General features: G+C 46.0%; 1 long non-coding RNA gene across 5 annotated transcripts in view; it reads left to right on the top strand.

Annotated features, from left to right (window-relative positions):
• Positions 1 to 912: 912 nt before the first annotated feature.
• Positions 913 to 20,507, top strand: part of LOC128332166 (uncharacterized) — a 46,084-nt gene continuing 26,489 nt past the window's right edge. The window contains exons 1-6 of one of the 5 annotated variants that reach the window (XR_008310591.1): positions 1,396 to 2,296; positions 3,498 to 3,753; positions 11,094 to 11,163; positions 14,835 to 14,878; positions 14,987 to 15,040; positions 17,823 to 17,981. This is a non-coding gene — a long non-coding RNA (uncharacterized LOC128332166). Of the gene's footprint in view, positions 1,173 to 1,395; positions 2,297 to 2,336; positions 2,796 to 2,832; positions 3,071 to 3,497; positions 3,754 to 11,093; positions 11,164 to 14,834; positions 14,879 to 14,986; positions 15,041 to 17,822; positions 17,982 to 20,507 lie in introns of those variants that run through there. The other 4 variants (XR_008310590.1, XR_008310587.1, XR_008310589.1 and 1 more) reach the window with 4 other exon arrangements.

Genomic DNA, 20,507 nt, shown 5'->3' with positions numbered 1-20,507 from the left:
TCTAGACTCCATTTGTGAAAGCCAATGTTGCTCAGTGGTGGAGAACCTGCTTTGCATGCAGGGAGTCCCAGGTTCAGTCCCTTGCATCTCCAGTAGGTCTGGAAAAGACCCCTGTCTGAGGGCCACTGCTGGAGGGCTGATGTTCAGCAGCGCTCATCTAGAGCATGGGTTTCTCACAGAGGTTACTAGTACCCCTAGGGGTACTTGAAGGGCTCTCAGGGAGTTCTCAGAGCCTTCCTGCCTCCCCATGCTGTAGACCCCTGGTCTAGACAATCTCGAACTCAATAGCTCAATAGACCCATGGCCTACTTCAGTATAAGGCACTTCATATGACTAGAGTCTTGGCATCTCTTTTTCAGCATTCCTTCCATACCTTGGCTACCAACTCCCCCATATATGAGGCAATAGTATGATGTTGTGGGCCTGGTGATAGGTACCCTGGGGAGAGGCTGTAGCTCAGTAGTAGCCACGCAGCCCTCAGGGACATATTCTTGGCAATGAAAAGGGCACTTGAGGGTGTTGGAGATGGAGTTCCAGTGCATCGACCTTTTGCACCAACAATCCTAATGACCACTAGGGGCACTGGGAGTAGAGGTAGTTAGTGAGGGTCTCCTTACCTGTCCCAGCTTGCCTCTACTCTGTGACCCCTGCCTTGACTCCTCAGGTACTTCTTGTAGTGAGTCAGGCCTCTTCCTTTCTTCTTAGAGAGCAGCAGATGGAAACTTCTCTCTCCCCCTAACTATCCATTATGTAGCTGCTAGGATAGGTCTTTCCTATCTCAAATGTATTTCACTAATAAACCTATTTCGTTTAGACACTACCGTGATCTCCATGCTTGTTACTTAAATAACTGCAACAGTTAAACTCTGCACTCTGTACCTGGAGTAGTAGCTTCCTTGGTGCTTTGCTAAACAATCACAAACCCCAACAGAGGGGAGGGAAGAAGAGCAAAAACTGCCTTTCTGTCCCGTCCCCATATGCTGGACCACACAGAGGCCATGTACGCAGGCGTGCGGCCTCCATAATGGCCGCCGGGTGAAGGCAGAAAACCGGCCAAAGAGCGGCCCAACCGGCCGAGGGGGTCATTTTGAAAGCTGGTGGGGGGAGGGGGAACCTCCGCAGGACACACACACCCCAGTCACCTCCAGGAACTCCCCCAAGGGAAGTAAAAGGTTTTTTAAAGTGTATTTATTTTTTAACAAAATAAAGATTGCGAACCCCCCAAACATTTGTGGATGTTTGGTCCGGGGTCGGAGCAAACAGGGGGTGGTTCAGTTCAACCCCAAACAGTCGAACCAAACCAGTTCGACATAAGCTCCATAGAGGAAAGGAAATAGGTACCTGTTTCCACCAATTTGGTGCTAGAAAACAGGCAGAGAGGTTAAGATTCTTCTCTTTCTCCTTCTTCTCCTTCGCCTCCAGTCTCCTAATGGAAACTGCAATCTGGGCAACTACTTTAGATTTTTTAAAAGAAAACAACAGTGAAGAGCAATAATTTATATATTAAGTTTGAGCCCAAATCAAATATAAATGGATTCTCTAAAAATTATTTTTTCCTCTCTGTTTGTCTTTCTCTGCCTCAAATCAGCTTCTTTCCTGTTTTCATCTGTCGCTTTCCTTTATAGCTGTTTTCCTCTCACACTCTGTGTCTTCTTTCATTTCCTTCTCCTTCCTTTTTCAGTGTGGGGAAGCTGCTGGCTTGCAGCCAATTTTGCCCCCAATGCTCACTCATGAAATGCAAATGGGCTTTGAAAAGAAATATAAGTTCCACTGTCCATCTTCACTGTCCGGGTCCTTAAAATATCACCTCAAATAGTTCCTTCATTCCAATAGATGGGATGTATTTTGTTCATTTGAAACAACAATGTGGTAAAATTGAAAATCCATTTTAAATTCCTTACACGCCAAATCTTGGAAGAGGGCCCATGAGTAACATTTGTTCCAAGACTGTTTACAATAAACCTTGTAATCAAAGCAGCCATTTTGTCAAGCAGCGTAGTAGGCCTTGTCCATGTGTTATGTCAGCAATGTGGTTGCTGGCAGGGGTATAGCTATAATTGAGCGGCTGGGTTCAAAGAACCCGGGCTCCCAGCTCCTGTGGGCCCCCCAGCTCCACCCCTCCCTATTTTCTTCATTATCTCCCTCACTCCAAGGGGTCGCTGGGGAGAGGGGCAAACACAGGCCCCCTCTCCCCTAGCTACGTCCCTGGTTGCTGATTCCAAACATATCCCTTGTAGCTGGCTTCAATTGGAAACAAGGCAATATGTTTTATAGCTACTTCCCTCATAAACACACAGTAAGCTTATGTAGATTTAACTATTTATTTATTTATTTATTTATTTATTTATTGTTCACATTTATATCCCATTCTTCCTCCAAGGAGCTCAGAGAAGTGTACATGGTTATTGTTATCCTCACAACAACCCTGTGAGGTAGGTTAGGCTGAGAGATACATGACTGGCCCAGAGTCACCCAGTGAGTTTGATGGTTGAATGGGGATTCGAACTTGGGTCTTCCCGGTCCTAGTCCAACACTCTAACCACTACGCTATGCTGGCTAAACTAAGCGTTTATTCAGAAACAACTTTATTTTCTCCATTCCCTTTCCCTCCCTTTTCCTTTCTGACTCCACCCCACACACATTCTCTACAGGATCCCCACTGGGACAAACTTCTCAACAACAAAACATAAAAGATTACTAGACAGAATACAACATAATGTTTCACCCTCCCTCCTTTGCCACACCCTCCACCCACAAATTTTGCAGTGAGCTATAATGATGTTGCTGCATTGCATGTAAACATCGTTCTAACTCTCTTCTTTGGGGCAAGTTATAATTTATTGTTTATTTATTTGCTGCTAGTTTACTGGGAGGCTTTACTGCAAACTCAAAGTTGTCCCCCCAAAATGATGCAAACTGTGGAATTTTTTACCCCGGATATAAATCAGGCTACACGCTAAAGCTCTGTGAAAAACTCGAATTGTGTGTGAGCTGCTCCCCGATAACCCGCAGGGACTTCGTGGTAAATCTGGCCGATATGTGAACACACCCCTTCCATTCCGAAGGAGATGTGAGTTAAAGGGCTTTAAAAACCCCGTATGAAAAACTTCCTGGTGGTGTAGGCATTGTCATGTGCGAAAGTGGTAGGCAGAGGAAGCTGCAAGGGAGGAAGGGCAACGGGAAGTACCCACAAGGGGCACCCAGTTGCCCGTGCACCCACCCACATGGGGGAAAGGCACAGGCCAGCCCTGGTCCCATGTGACCCTGGGTGTCGCCACCCCTGCCTGCTTGGTGCCCTAGGCACCTAGTGGGTGGGCTAGTCCTGCTTGTGTACAGATCGATACCTGTTTACACCATACACCGATCGTATGAATGTTCTCAGCCTGTATGTCTGAACATGGCAACAGTGTTTGTCTCTTTTGTTAAGTTATTTGTGCAGGATTTTTAATCAGCCTTCAGGGTTTGTTCCATCTGTTCTTTCCTGTCTCTTTCTCCAGTGATGAAAGTTGCAGGGCGAACCAGACTTCTTAACAGCAGGAGAACGCCTGTGACTTTAAGAGGGATGCGTCACAACAGCAACGCCTGTCCCCAGAATGATGAGAACCGGCCTGTGCTGAATGCACCGGAGATGCAATCAAGCCAGCCTCTGTGGCCTTGTGCCCCAGCAATGTTTCCCAAAGCCAATTCCATTTCAGAAGGACGTAATACAGTCCAAGTGCAAAAGATATGTGCATAAAAGATGCATGCAAAGAGGTCAGTCGGAAAGTGCCCTCTCTCTCTCTAGGGGCTGGGTTAACTTGGTGCTTAAGTGTCTTGAGTGGAGTATTAGGCAATCGTCATTACCACACTGGCTTGCCTAACCTCTCAAAGGCAGAAGAACCTTTCAGAACGTAATAGATTAATAATGGTTGCCTTTTGTTTAAACCAAAGACGCAGACAAAGTGTCTCCAAGCATACAATGTTTTTGAGTGACACATCCCTCCTGAGTCCCAGCCAAGCCGTTCTTACTAAAGGGCTCTTTCTGTAATTTGCTTGGAGGGTGGAGTCAGCACACACACACACACACGGGCCCGCATGCCATGTGGGGGCTGGTTTCTGCAAGAGACTAGTCTGGCTGGAGCTTGTCGTCTGTCCCTGGAGCCATGGCAAGGCTATGATTTGTTTCTCTTTGGCTGATGCGTTCATGTTTTGGGTGCAAACATATTCCAAAGCATGAAAGGAAGCAATGTCCCTGTTGTGGCCAAAACAGCAGTCGCTGATCTCCCAGCAGAAGGACATGGTGCCCTTCAAGTAACTGGTGGCCCTGCTAGCACTGGGGTGCACTGCCAGAGCCAGCGCCAGGGCTAGCATTGTTGGGCAATGGTCAGTCAGCTGCCAAGGGCCTGGAGTGGCAAGAAGGGCTCACTACTGAGAGGAACGGGGAAAGAGGATCGCTGCCAGGAGCATTGGGGCAACACATTCCCACCAGTGGCCCCTTCCCCAATCATTGCTGTGCATGTGCTAAAATGCATGCGCCAGCCACGCTCCCTGCATTGATGTCAGGCACAGGAGGTGTGGCCAGTAGCTGAAAGAGGGGCTCTTTCCCAGTCGGTGCTTTGTTCAAGCACTGGTTGGGTGCTTCTTCCTTCGCTTCACTTGGAGAACTTTAATGAACTTTAATGAAGCACTGGCTGGGAAGGAAAGAGGCCATGCCTCACGCTCCCAGCTGATTAGTGCAAGGGGTGCCCTGGGGAAGGGCAATGAGGTGCCATGATAGCCCCCAAATCCAGCGGCCCAGGAGCATTTGCCCTCCCTTTTCCAATGGTGGCTACAACCCGGGAAGCTGCTTTAAACCACATCAGATCATTGGTCCATCTAGCTCTGCACTGTCTACACTGACTGACAGCAGCTTCTCCAAGTTTTCAGGCAGGAGTCTCTCCCAGCCCTACCTGGAGCTGCCAGAGAGTGAACCTGGGACCTTCTGCGTGCAAAGCAGAAGGGGACTATCTTACGGAAGACAGCGCTCACGTGTGGTCACCCAACCAAGTGCAAACCAGGACAGGCCCTGCTTAGCAAAGGAGACAATTCATGCTCACTCTCCTGGAACCTGGAGCCAGTCCTGTGCACCTCTTCACCTTGCTTGCTGTTGTGACAACAGGGCTGGTTCAGGAACATTTTGACACTTGACATGGAAAATCCCTGTGATGCCCCACTCCAACACACACACACACACACCCGTGGGCCCTTCCCAGTGCTAGCAGCACATAGGAAGCTGCCATATACTGAGTCAGACCATTGGTCTATCTAGCTCAGTGTTGTCTTCACAGACTGGCAGTGGCTTCTCCAAGGTTGCAGGCAGGAATCTCTCTCAGTCCTATCTTGGAGAAGCCAGGGAGGGAACTTGGAACCTTCTGCTCTTCCCAGAGGGCTCTATCCCCTGAGGGGGAATGTCTTACAGTGCTCACACATAAAGTGTCCCATTCATATGCAACCAGGGCGGAGCTCGCTTAGCTAAGGTGACAGGTCATGCTTGCTACCACAAGACCAGCTCTCCTCTCCCTCACATACTCTCCATTGGTTGCTGTTGCACATACATATCCATATGTTGTTATGCAACACCATAAGCACACTGGTAAAGTAATTTGTTTGTGCTGCACACTTTCTCTCTCTCTCCAGCTCCTTAATCCACCAGAAATCCATTTCTAGCTCATTGGATTTCACTAAATATGGCTGTAATAGCACACACACACACAGGATCGTTTATTTATTTATTTTAATTTAATGTATTAATTTCATTTATTTGGTTGTTTTTTTTCTTCAATGATCCAACTTTTTCTCAGCTCCAGAGTGCAAATTGGTTGGGTGTGGGGTCTGGGAAGCATCTCCCAAAACATACTAAAGCAACACAATGCAACAGAGAACACTAGTAAAAGCACTATAACTGTAGCAGCACAGAAATAACATGCATGGCTGCATGTAAATACACATAATAGGCTGCATTCCAATGGACCTACAGTTGTGCACCCCCCTCCCCCCACTTTCCCATCTGAATTTGGACATTCAGGGGAACTGCCTCTCTGCAGTCCACTGGGGAGCTGGCAGTGTGAGCTTCCTTCTTGACAGAAGGACAGCCCACACAGCCAATCAGGCCAGAGCTGAGGGAGGAGTTGACTTCCTCTCTCAACTCCAGTTCCAGGGCCAGCAGCCTGCAGTTCTGAATTCATACATACCCTAAGCTGCCTAGATCCTTAGGTTGCAGCAATGAAACTCATTACAACCTGAGGGTTCAGATCTGAGTCCCAATCCTGAACCCTCAGTTCCGTCACTGTGCTTAACTGCGGTTCCCCAAATATGGACATAACATCTGCGGAACCGCAGGCCTATTCAACTGCAGTTCTGTGTTACGTGTGAATGCAGTGATCGGGCCAGGTGAGCAGCTCTGGTGGCTGGGGCAAATGTGCTTGATTTTTAAACCTTAAATACCAGCCATGGGTGGGCAATCGGGATAAGGAGCACGGTGGGGGGGGCTGCAGCATGCAGCAGTGCGGCTCCAAGCAATGCGCAGCTCCGGAGGCTGGGATGATGTGTCCCAGCCTCTGGGTATCCCACAATGCACCGTGTGCTGAGCACAGTGCTTTGGAGGATTTCGCCAGGAGACGGCAGCTCTAGGCACCCCTCTCTGTGTGCGGCCCAGCTGAAGTGACCCGAGCTTGCACATGATCAAGGATACAGGTTTAATGATGTGCTGGTGCCCGTAACCCCGACTAAAAGCCAGGCTAGGCAGCATTGCCCCTCCGGGATCAGCCCCAATCCTGGCAGTTCTCACATACAGCCTAACCCAGGCTGCACTTCCTTGGGCTGGGTTAGGCTGCACGTGAGAAACAGCGTCAGTATTTTCTAAGAGGAATCTGGCCCATTTCTGAATAGGTTTGAAAATGTCAGGCAAGAGTCATTAAGCAGGTAGATAAACTAATAATATTAAGTACCTTTCCTCTATATGTATTTAATGGATAGCAAAATCCTCATTCCCTTAATAATGTTCTTTGCCACTCCTTTGCTCCCCAGACAAGTTGTTCTAGAGTCGCCCTGACAATAGGGAAAAAATAGAGACTGATTTACCAGGGACAGATTCCAGGAAATAGGGACTGTCCCTAGTAAATAGGTACAGTTGAAGCCGATGGTTTTTTTCTCCAGGTTTTTCAAAAGCTAGCAGATTTGACGCACTACTTCTAATAGTTAAAGCCATTTTTAAAAGAAATTGTTGACTTCAGCTGTTTATCATTCACAGCATGTGATGGGTCAAAGACTTATGACAAAGTTAGAGAAAGTGTTGCCAGTACGGATTTAGAGTTCTTACAGAGATGGCAAGCTAAGGGTGGGAGTGGGGGGAATTCTTTTGTTTGTTTCCACATGTAAACACAAATCGTTGTGCATAAATATAACTACAGATGAAAGAGGGACTCCTGGGAAAAGAAAAGGAGAGCAAACGGCATTCTGCTAGATATTCTTGCATGTTTTCCTGAATGAAAATATTGGGCAGCGCTGCCTTAAGTTGGTGTGATCTGAGGCCCCCTGATCACTTTATATCACAAAGCTCTAAGCTCTATCTGGCGGAGACTTTGAAGAGGGCCTTCTCTGTGGTTGTGCCAGATACTGGAATTCCCTTTCCAGAGGGCCCACCTTGCTCCCTCCCTAGGGGATTTTTGCATCAATACATTTCTATTTAAGCAAGGCTTTTAACCTGCTGGACAGATGAAATCCTTTTTGTCCATGTGGCTGCTGAATTGTCTTTGACTGCATGTTCCATTTCTACGGCTTCATGCAATCACAAGGATCCTGGTTAAAACATTTATCAGGATGAATGAATCCAGTGGAGCTGATCGTGTGAAAGCAAAATTTCAAGTCAAACCACTACAGTTAACCACCATTTAACCAGGATAGATAACCATCCTCCTTCCCCTGAAGTCCCCTGTATAGCCGGAAAATATGTTCCTAAGGTTTGTTGTTCCTCATACGCAAATTTTGCAGGGGGGACAGAGCAGGTTGCAGAGGAGAGGGGAAATTGCTGAAAATCACCCCTCCTCATTGCATGTGTGATTCCTAAATATTTGTATTATTTTTATTATTTATTTATTTATTTATCATATTTTTACACTGCCCAAAACTTATATTTCTGGGTGGTTTACAAGATTAAAAAAGTAAAACATTAATTAAAAACAAAAGCAAAACAAAACAAAAATTTAAAAGCAAGAAATGTAAAACACAATTTAAAATTTTTAAAACAATATTCTAAAAACGACATTCAAAACAATCAAAACAATATCAGTTAAAAGCCTGGGTGAAGAAATGCGTCTTTAAGGACTTTTAAAAAGCTGTCAGAGATGGGGAGGATCTTATTTCACTAGGGAGCACATTCCAAAGCCTCGGGGCAGCAACAGAGAAGGCCCGTCCCTGAGTAGCCACCAGACGAGCTGGTGGCAAATGCAGACGGACATTTCCTGATGATCTCAATGGGCGGCGAGGTTCATTACGAAGAAGCCATTCTCTTAAAAACCCAGGGCCCAAGCTGTTTAGGGCTTTATTATTCATTATTAATTAAGTATTAATAATAATGGGAGGGCTCTTGCTCAGAACTATGAACCAAGGGCCCAGGAAACGTGTGTTCTGAAAGACAAACCTTCCATAGGTAAAAATAATCTATGAAAGTTATCATCTCTCTTTACCTTTAAGACCTCTACAATTAGGCCTGATGGTTGGCTAGACACCAAAAAGAAAAACTGACCTCACTTCATCTTTCCATAGTTACATCAAAGAGAAAGAATGACAGTGCCAGGAAGCAGCTGCAGCAAAAGATAGGGGAGAGACTTTCAAAAAGAAAAGGGGTCAGGAGGAACTTCCCTGTATGCAGCCTGGCCCTGGACAACAATAAACCTCATGAAATAGTTGGTTGTGCTGTTGAGTCGGTGTTGACGCCTGACGACCACAGAGGCCTGTGGTTATCTTTGGTAGAATACATGAAGGGTTTATCATTGCCATCTCCCGCACAATGTGAGACGATGCCTTTCAGCATCTTCCTATATTACTGCTGCCCTATACAGGAGTTTCCCATATTCTGGGACACACACCAGCAGTGATTTGAACCAACAGCTTCCTGCTCTCTAGGCAGGTTGCTTCCCCGCTGAGCCATTAGGTGGCTTCCTGAAATAGTAAAGTAAAGGTAAAGAGTGCTGTTGACTCAGTGCCGACTCCTGGCGACCACAGAGGCCTGTGGTTATCTTTGGTAGAATACAGGAAGGGTTTATCATTGCCATCTCCCGCACAATGTGAGATGATGCCTTTCAGCATCTTCCTATATCACTGCTGCCCTATACAGGAGTTTCCCATATTTTGGGACACACACCAGCAGTGATTTGAACCAACAGCTTCCTGCTCTCTAGGCAGGTTGCTTCCCTGCTGAGCCATTAGGTGGCTTCCTGAAATAGTAAAGTAAAGGTAAAGAGTGCTGTTGACTCAGTGCCGACTCCTGGCGACCACAGAGGCCTGTGGTTATCTTTGGTAGAATACAGGAGGAGTTTACTAGTTAGAGAATATTGCAGGAATTCTCCAACTTGGTTCCCCAGAAGTTGTTGGACTACAACGCCCATCATTCCCAACCGCAATGGCCAAAGGCACCAAGATGGTGCTGGGACATCAGGAAAGGACATCACAATGGCCAAAGGCCATTGCCGCTGGAGATGGTGGGAGTTTTAGTCCAACAACATCTGGGGACCCAAGTTTGAGAATCCCCGAGTTAAGGAATAGTAACCCCAAGAAAGCAAAGTGTATGCTTCAAAGATGCTTGAAGGGAAAGGGTACATGATACAGTCCTACCGCTGTGCAAGGGAGGGTCCTTCTCCCAAAGCCACTTTCCCCCTGCTGCCACAATCTGAATTTGCCAGTTGCTCTAGCAATATTATTGCCATTGCTGATGCTGCCTCTGCACCATAGATGCACCGCTGCTCAAGTCTCCTAGGTACCTCTATTGCGCGTGGGGAAGAATAAACTAGCTGCAATTGCTATGGCACCATTGGATGGCGTCTGCTTGCTTCTCCAAGAAAAGCTTAAGTGAGCCTAATTCATGGCACCACTGGCAGGGAGCGGGGGGGAGGTCATGAGAGTCCTGAGAGTCACAGTTGTGGGAGAACAACCCACACCACAAACCACAGCAGGCACTGCATTGGGTAAAAGTTGCATTTTTACCCAATGCGATGCCCACTGTCCTAAGAGGACAATAAATCTATAAAAACCACAAAATGATTACAACATGCAAATAGCTCGTGCACTATAAATATTTCTCTCTCCTCAATGACCACGGTGCCTGGGCATCATATAACCTGAACATGCTGATACCTCAACTGGTGTATTTTCATCTTTCCTTCTCACTCCTTTTTAGCCTACTTTGCAGTAGGTTTATGATATCACCCGGTATTCCATGTGTGTGTGACGTGTCCATGTGTCCGTGTGTGTGTTTCCCCTCCATCAATTTTGCAATGCCAGGACCATGAACTAAGTTTGCTAAAGCTGTAGGGGCACATAGGGGCCCCTCATTGGTGTAGTTTGTGATGATGTGATCCACCCCAATTCAAGATGGTGAACGTGTAAACGTTTGAGGTGCAAGTGGGCTAACTTGTGAACCGCCTAACCGGTTTGAACCAAATATCCTACAGCTGTAGGTACACATAGGGACACCTCAATGGTGTGGTGGCGGGTGTGTGAATGTTTGAGGTGCAAGAGGGCTAACTTGTGGACTGCCTAACCAATCTGAACCAAGTTTGGTACAGCTATAGTGAGTAACACACAGGGACACCTCAATAGTGTGGTTTGTGATGCTGTCATCCACCCCAATTCAATATGGCAGATGTGTGAGCATTTGAGGCACAATTGGGCTAACTTGTGAACTGCCTAACCAATTTGAACCAAATTTGCTAGAAGTGGAAGTGTATGTAGAGCGTGCAGAAGTAGTTTGCATGTTGTACAGATTGATTGCTCAATGATCAGTGCATTTATTGCACTTTATGTTGTTGTCATATTGTTTTACCAGGATTGCTATAAAGTGCTTTGTGTCTGCTTTGCAGAAAAAAGTTGCTGTATTCAGAAGGACGTTGTTACTCATGGATTCAGCATCCGCAGTTTCATATATCCATGGTAAGTGACACCCAACTTCAGTATACATGGGAAGGAATCCGGGGAGGGGGGAGGTTACATTTGCATATCGGCGTTTCGAGGGTGGCCAGAAATGACCTCAGAGGTCATTTCTGGCCACCATTTTGTGCTCATGAACCATTTTGTGGCTTGTTTTAAAAGAAAAAAAATTAAAGAACGCATGATTTTCTGCCAAAAAAAGTGGAATCGAGACTCTTGAGGGGCATTGCTGGACTGCTGGGGACCCGCAGAACATGGTCAGCCACCTTCCCCCATGTTTTTAGGGCCATTTTACACATTTAAAAGACTTTTTTCTGACCTCCGGGAACCTACCCACCGCGATCCCATAGAACATAATGATTCTGTGGTTTTGTTATCTGCGGTAATTGCAGAGAATGGAACCCCCACAAATACTGAGGTCCTCCTGTATATTTTATTATCAAATAAATGAATAGTATGCTAACCCCCCTCGGACAGTGGCAATTCTAGGGGTAAACAATCAGCTTTTTACTTAGCAAATCGTCAAAATGTGGTGCATGTTGACATTCACAGCTGAATGTGAACAATTCCAGTTTCATTTTGTAAATACTCAAAAGTAGAGCCATATCCCCACTTTTTGGACATACACCTGCAAATATTGACAAGATATTTTGATAACTGTCAACATTCACAGATGTATCTCTGTGTTTTTTCAGCCATTCCCCAGAACATAAAGAAGATTTTAATTTTAAAAAATTAAGAGGAGGGGATAGTATGTTAAAGATTGAGGTTCGCCTGGAGCCAAGCAAAGACATTGAATTCTCCTTAATAGTGTTCGTATTCAATTCACACAAATTTGGCAACCAGCTATAAAGCGAGTGCCCATTCCCCCTTTATGTATACACATGTACCCATAAGTATGTACACAAAATTTGTGCTGGGGGTAGGGGAACCCAAATCCTCATGTAGACTCAGTAGCTGGTTCTCCTTTGAAGCCTTTGTTTGGAAGGGATGTGGTTATCAGTGGTCTTGATAGAAAACATTCCAGTGTACACAAACAGCCATTCAGGGTCTATGCACACAAGTTTGCCTTTAGTAACCTCAGAAGTACAAGCAGAGGAGAATTACGGGAGATGTATAAACAAGGAGGTCACAAGGTTAATGTCTACTTATGCCATTCCTCAACCGCTCACCAAGCCGGACAGCTGAAAGGTTTCGAAAGAGTTCCCTAACAGCAAAGCCAGGTCAACAATGCTGCAAGGATTATATCCTCCTCCACCTTTAGAAGAAGAAGAAAAGTCCTGAAGCAGCATTTTTTAATTTTAAATTACTGGAGACTCACCTTATTCTCAGAGAAACTTCAATTACCTTTACATAGTTTGGGAAATTCATGTGCAGGTATTGACAGAAAGGCCAAATTTCTAGACATGCTAAATGACTGTGCCTTAAAACAGCTGGTCACAGAACCAACCAAAGAGAAGGTGATCTTGGACATAATCCTGAGTGGTGCCCAGGACCTGGTGTGAGATGTCAGAGTTGTAGAACTATTGGGAAACAGTGACCATAGTGTGATCCAGTTCAGCTTATATGTGAGTGGAGCATTGCCAAGGAAGTCAAACACAGATGTGCTTTCGATACCATCGACCATAGTATCTTTCTGGACTGCCTGAGGGAGGTGGGATTGGATGGCACTGTTTTACAGTGCCTCCGCTCCTACCTCTCTGGTAGATTCCAGATGGTGTTGCTTGGAGACTGTTGTTCTACAAAGCAAGAACTAAAGTGTGGAGTTCCACAAGGCTCTATGCTGTCTCCAATGCTCTTTAACATCTACATGAAACCACTGGGAGATATAATCAGGAGGTTTGGTGCTGGGTGTTATCAATATGCCAATGACACCCAGATCTACTTCTAAATGTCAACCTCATCAGGAAATGGCATATCTTCCCTAAATGCCTGCCTGGAGGTGATAATGGGCTGGATGAGGGATAACAAACTGAAGTTGAATCCAAATAAGACAGAGGTACTGATTGCGGGCGGGGGGTTGGGATCTGAGAGATAGTTTAGATATGCCTGTTCTGGATGGGGTTACACTCCCCCTGAAAGATCAGGTATGTAGCTTGAGAGTGCTCCTGGACCCAAAGCTTTCCCTGGTTTCTCATGTTGAGGCAGTCACCAAGAGTGCTTTTTACCAATTTCGGCTGATACGTCAGCTTTGTCTATTTCTAGAGGTAAATGACCTTAAAACAGAGGTACATATGCTGGTAACCTCCATACTTGACTATCGTAATGCGCTCTACATGGGGCTGCCTTTGTACCTAGTCCATAAACTACATTTGGTACAGAATGCAGCAACCAGATTGGTCTCAGGGACAATAAGAAGGGGCCACATAACACTGCATGGGCTGCCAATATGTTTCCGGGTGAAATATAAAGTGCTGGATATTACCTATAAAGCCCTTAATGGTTTGGGTCCAGGCTATTTAAGAGAGCGCCTCCTTTGTCATGAATCCTGCCACCTGTTACAGTCTTCTGGAGAGGTCCAGTTACGGTAGCCACCAGCTCACTTGGTGGCAACCCAGGACCGGGCTTTCTCTATGGCTGCCCCAGGGCTTTGAAATAGGCCCCCTGCTGAAATAAGAGCATCTCCTTCTCTGTTTGTTTTCAGGAAGACTCTCAAGACTCTCCTGTTCTCACAAGCTTTTAATTAGAATTTTAATAATTTTAATAACTTGTTTTAATAACTGTTTTATACTATTTTATTGTGTGTCCCATGTATTTTAATCTGTGTTGATTTTTAATTTTTAAAAATTTTTTACACTGCCTAGAGTTGTAGATATCAGGTGGTATAAAAATTAGATAGATAGATAGATAGATAGATAGATAGATAGATAGGTTGGACTTCAGAAGATGAAACCTCAAACATGAGGGGACTAGTAAAAAGGAACCTGAAAGGGAAAGTTAGGAGGGTCAAATCACTCCAGAAAGTAGCCAAGCCCATTCTTCCCTGGTGGTGGGTAAGGGCACACATGGGTAGGTAGGCTCTGCTGGAACACTGGGCCACAGCAGCTGACCAAGAGCCAGTAGCAGCTCATCCTAACGAGCTGGGGGATGCCAAACAATGCACATCATCCTCTCGTTCCTGGCAGCCCCGGTTTGCCTCTCTCTCCTAGCCTGCCCCAGCATTCATGAGAACCACCCTGCTTGGAGGCGGGTCATTCGTCAGGTAGAACTGTGTGGGCTGGCCAATGATTAGCCAACCCATACAGCTCTACATGACCAATGGCCAGCTTGCAGGCAGCGCAGCTCTCGTTAATGCCAAGGTAGGGTGGGATAGGAGAGAGAGACAGAACCCAGGCTTCCAAGAACCTCATTGGGTGCCCCCTGCCTTTTAAAGACGAGGGTTAAAAGGTGCCAAGGGTTCTGCGTTCCAGGCCTGCTTTGTTTTCAGAAAATATTTGTTTGCTTTCTGTGATTTGTCTCCTGTGTGCATCATGTACATTGTCTCAGTAACCCTTACAACAATCCTGTAAGGCAGTGCAGTATTGTGCTCATATTGCAGGTGGTTGGGCTATGAAGGCAAATCATTCTTACTTGTACCCCTTCTGAAGTTAAGTTTAGGAGATGCAAAGGTGAAGCGCGCTTCCAGCTTGAATCCAGAAAAGCATAACAAGCAATAAATGTTGTTTTACTTTCAGAAATGTGGGGAATGTTCACAACTTGTATGCTGGGTCTTTAAGAGGTAAGTCTAGAAGGCCTTTAGGAAGACAGGCTATGAAAGAGAACAGGGGTAAGTTTCTGTACTGCAGCAGAAGCCTGTGTGAGTGGTTGGCCTTTACTATTTCCACAGAGGTTTGAACAGTCCTAGATCCAGATGGACTAAAAACTGGAAACTGTACTGTAGGTAAGTTGTGCTGGTTTTGTTATTTTCCCATCAATTTAAGTTTACACACTGGACTTTTCCTTTAAATGGTTAACAATATATTACTAAGTTGTCAGAAGGGGTCCACTGCGAGCCACTGCTCATACAAATCCAATAATAATAGCCCTATTCAGCTGACAAGGGAACGTGTGGAGAGAAGCATTAAAACCATACCTTCCATTTCTGCTCGTAACCTCCACACAGTCATTTGACGTTTTGGATAGCGCCTCTGTTTTATTTATTTATTTATTTATTTATTTAAATTATTATACCATTCCTATTGAAGAATGCCTGTATCCATTTGGGTCTGGGGAAGTGGGAGATTTTATCCCTTTTGTTTGTTTTGGTAATTTCTACAGTGGTTTACACGATGTATTTCTTCAGTCATTGCTAATGGTTTGTCCTGGGAGATCTTTGGGATTCTATACCATTTTTTAATTCACTGATACCCGGGCCTGTGTCACAAGGAAAGTAGCCAGCTTTTTCGTTTCTGCCATCAAAGTAAATGGCAAGCTGATGCAATCTGTCTAATTGTTCCAAATAATTCTGAATCAATGAGGCTGTTCACACGACCAGAAATCCCTAAGTAGGAGAGGGTTAAACCTGGTTGTCTGGGAAACCAGGAGCCCTCCTGACCTAGCTGAGTTGAACCTGGGTAGCCTAGATTCACTACCCAGGTTAAAAGTGAGGTAGGAGGGCAACCAAGTCCGTCTTACCGCCTTCTGTGATTGTGTGTGCGATCTGCAATATTCATAGAGTTCTGGGCTTGCAGAGCCAAACAGAGCTGAGCTGCTGCAGTATTGAGGGCTGCCACTCGACTGCTTATGCAATGCACTGTGGGGTCATGGAGGACCCAGTTCAGGTTTTCTTCCCTCCTGGAGCAAACAGCAGCCCAGTCATCTGGGGGTTGGGCAAGTTAACCCAACCAATGGTTTGGGTCATCTGGGAGGCACAAGGCAGGACTGTGCCTCCCCTCTAGCCCACCCTCACATGGTCATGAGAACAGGCTCCATGCTTCTGCTTTTTAGTGTCTGAAAAATTTGTTATGCCAGTGTTCTAACTACCTTGCCCAGTCTGAGTACAAATTGTATGCGTTTTTCTGGGCACAAGGTCATGCATAGGGAGCGTACTCAGGCACACATTGTACTCATACAGGGTCTGTACAAAGATCAGATGAGTGTATAGAGCAGGGTTTCTTAACATTGGGTCCCCAGATATTGTACTAAGACTCCCATGATCCCCAGAAACACAGGCCATGGCTGGGGATGATGGGAGTTGCAGTCCAACAACATCTGGGGACCCAAGGTTAAGAAACCCTGGTATAGCAGTTGGGAGTGGGAACAGGGACAGTGATATCTCCTACACCATGCATTTATCATTAATCTGAATGGGACTTCCAAACTAGAGACACAAATAATGCAAAACATGCAGTAAACAATCCTGGTATGTGCAGTTTATAAGATACAAGTACTGGTTAAAAGCTCCAGTCTTTCTCCTGGCTTCTCCTGCAGATAAATATAAACTCTTATCAAGAGTGTCTAGCTGCCTAGCTTTTCCAGAACAGTTTACTTTGGCAGCTCTCTTGGTTTTGCCTCTGTAATTAAATGATGAGATCATAGGAAACTCCATCTTATCGCTTTGCCTCTTATTTACATTGTTTCTAATGCCTTGGCCTCCCTAGCGCTCTCCTTTTCTTCCCCTCTGAACGCAGGAGGGGACATATCAAACGCATCCCTAGCCTTACCATTCACTTGGGAACCCCTAGCTCAGCATTTTCTTGGTATTCATCCCTAATGAGACTGATGAATCTCATAGCCAAGGCTGGTTCTGAGTGTGTGTGTGTGTGTGTGTGTGTTCTGTACATCTGCACTAAAAGCCAGCGTGGTGTAGTGGTTAGAGTGCTGGACTAGGACCGGGGAGACCCGAGTTCAAATCCCCGTTCAGCCATGATACTAGCTTGGTGACTCTGGGCCAGTCACTTCTTTCTCAGCCTAACCTACTTCACAGGGCTGTTGTGAGGAGAAACCTAAGTATGTAGTACACTGCTCTGGGCTCCTTGGAGGAAGAGCGGGATAAAAAAGGTAAATTAAAAAAATTAGTTCTTTTCCTGTATCTCTGATGAAGAACTTTCTCCTGTTGGAAATCTCAGTTTTCTGTTGTTGTTGTTGTTGTTGTTGTTGTTGTTGTTATATTGTTGTTTGTTGTTGTTGCTGGAAATCTCAGTTTTCTGTTGTTGTTGCTGGAAATCTCAGTTTTCTGTTGTTATGTGTGTGTTTTTTAGATGTTCATTGTTCTTTTAAAAAAACAAAGCAAAACAGAAAATCAAGAAGTTTCTACCGCTTATTATTGCTGGGGGAAAGTGGTACACATATAGAACTGTGTATCATTTAAGGAAGTTGCTCTAGGCTGGGCTGTGAGAAAGGACCAGAGGAAAGGGATCGCAACGAACCTTTCAAGGGAAGATACTTAGGGCAACAATCCTCCACCATGGGCCACTACCTGCTATTCAACTTTTGCTAAATCCAATATCCCTGCTGCCCACTAAAGATGTTCCCTGTGCAATGGTGTCATGCTGCAGGGACAGGCAGGGATACAGTCCAGGTACAGGTACTTTCTTCCCTCCAGGGTCTCAGCAGGGATGCAAAGCCCTTTGCTTTCTAAATGGAAATAATATGCTGCTTTTGCTATTCCAACAGTTTGTTACATAATTGAATATCAGATGACAATTGACTTTATTACCATCCTTCCTGTCTTCTGTTACAAGGAGCATCCTCCACCCTTTGTGGCTGACAATCCAGACTGCTCTTCTGGGTGAATAAGCACCTGAGGTTCAAGCTTCATAGGATTAGAAAACTATCCTTGACTTCATATCATGGGGGAGATGGGGAGGAATCAAAAATTAAAATTTGATTTTTAAAATTGATTTTTAGAACTGACTTTTTACAACGTTTGTAAATGGCTTTGTATTGTATTTTGTTATTAGCAATAGCAATAGCAATAGCAATAGCACTTACATTTATATACCGCTTTATAGCCGGAGCTCTCTAAGTGGTTTACAATGATTTAGCATATTGCCCCCAACATTCTGGGTACTCATTTTACCGACCTCGGAAGGATGGAAGGCTGAGTCAACCTTGAGCCCCTGGTCAGGATCAAACTTGTAACCTTCTGGTTACAGGGCGGCAGTTTTACCACTGCGCCACCAGGGGCTTATTGTTGTTGTTGTTGAGGCATGGAGTGGAGAGGGTGGACAGAGAGAAATTTTTCTCTCACACACACAACACTAGACCCAGGGGTCACGCCATGAAAATGAAGGTTGGGAAATTTAGGACCGACAAGAGGAAGTACTTTTTCACACAAGAGGAAGTACTTTTTCACATCATTAATCTATGGAATTCCTTGCCATGGGATGTGGTGATGGCCACCAGTTTGGATAGCTTTAAAAGGGGCTTAGACAGATTCATGGAGGACAGGTCTATCAATGGCTACTAGTCTGGTGGCTGTGGATCACCTCGAGCCTCAGAGGCATGATGCCTCTCAGTACCAGTTGCAGGGGAGCAACAGCAAGAGAGAGGGCATGCTCTCATCCACCTCTTGCCTGTGGGCTTCTCAGGGGCATCTGGTGGGCCACTGTGTGAAACAGGATTCTGGACTAGATAGGCCTTGGGCTGATCCAGCAGGACTATTCTTATGTTCTTATGTTTTGTTTTTATGGTTTTAGGTGTGTTGTGATTTCATGTGTTATGTGTTTTTACATGATGTTTTAATGCTGTGTGCTGTGAGCCGCCCAAAGGACAATTTGTTATGGAGAGGCAAAAAAATTAAGTATGATATGATATGATATGATATGATATGATATGATATTACCCCACCCCCAAATTATTGCCTCTATCCAAGTGGGGTGTGTGGCCATGGGGGTGGGTCTGGCTATGGGGTCTGGCTGTTGGGGTGGTGGGCTATGGGCAGTAGTAGCCAGTGGGGGCAGTGCCGGGGGTGGAGGTGGTGAGAGGCACCTTTAAAAATAAATTAACAGGTGCTTACTAATGTTAGGGCAGCATCTGCAAGCTGCCAGAAGCAGCGGTGCTCCTCCTGGAATCCCATGCAGGGTGGTGGCACGCCACCTGGCATCTCTGCGGGGTGGCAGCATGGCCCTGGCCTCTGGGTGTGTGTGGAGGCTCCATGCATGCATAGAGGCCAGGGCCACACTGCCGTCCCGCAGAGATGCTGGGTGGGGCACCACCATCCCACATGGGATTCCGGGAGGAGCACCGCTGCTTGCGGCAGCTTGCGGGTGCTGCCCTGACGTTGGAAGGCACCTGCTAATTTATTTTTAAAGGTGCCTCTCACCACCCTGGCACTGCTCTCACTTGCTACTACTGCCCATAGCCACACCACCCGACAGCCAGGCCCCATAGCCAGACCCACTCCCCATGGCTGCCCTACCGGCCGCTACTGGCTATGGGGGCTATCATGGAGACTGCCTACACCTCTGGCTTTGCGACGACACCACTGGCCCTGTGCATCTGCATGTTGCACAGGGTGCTTCTGGGGAAAGGGCAGACAGAATTTCGCACACACACCCTGCACAAGTGCCAGTGCTGAGTTAGTGCAGAACGCATCAGAGGAGATGCGTTCTAGAGGAGAGCTGGTCTTGTGGTCGCAAGCATGACTTGTCCCCTTAGCTAAGCAGGGTCTGCCCTGGTTGCATATGAATGGGAGAATAGAAGTGTGAGCACTGGAAGATATTCCCCTCAGGGGGTGGTACTGTTCTGGGAAGAGCATCTAGGTTCCAAGTTCCCTCCCTGGCAGCATCTCCAAGATAGGGCTGAGAGAGATTCCTGCCTGCAACCTTGGAGAAGCCGCTGCCAGTCTGTGAAGAAAATACTGAGCTAGATAGACCAATGGTCTGACTCAGTATATGGCAGCTTCCTATGTTCCTATCAGCAGAAGCGGTGCTTCTTCACAAAGCATTTGGGCTTCATCTCTCCAGATATCAGCCTATGATTCCATGTAGAGAGGCTAGTTCCAACCATTCCCTATTGCCACTGCTTCAGCAGTCTTGCCCTGTAATATTATAGGCAGGGAATCCAACTTCTCCATAACAGACTCTAATTTACTAAGTAAACTCAATTGTTTTGAGTGGGGCCAAGGTCTGGTTCCCTACCCTGCTTACGAGTGCATGCAAATGTTTGTTTCCATTTACAACGCAGCAGCCCTTTCAAGTGTGTGTATCTTGGCCAAGGTTGTGTTTTCTGCTGCACAACTTCCCCAGAGCTGCCCAGGCCATAAAGTCACCATGGAAATCTTTGAACTCTGTGATGATTAGCAAGCTGGGGGCATCTCAGGCCCTGGGGAATCAACTAACTACTGGACACTGATTGACAGCTGGTGTATTTTAAATATCCTTGTTCCAATGGCTCCAAACACTCTTTGAGATGCTGATTTTGAC

Source organism: Hemicordylus capensis, chromosome 6 (assembly GCF_027244095.1).
Source record: "Hemicordylus capensis ecotype Gifberg chromosome 6, rHemCap1.1.pri, whole genome shotgun sequence".
Classification (NCBI taxonomy): Eukaryota; Metazoa; Chordata; class Lepidosauria; order Squamata; family Cordylidae; genus Hemicordylus; species Hemicordylus capensis.
Note: the sequence above shows the minus strand (reverse complement) of the source record. Positions and strands in the feature narration are given on the sequence as shown.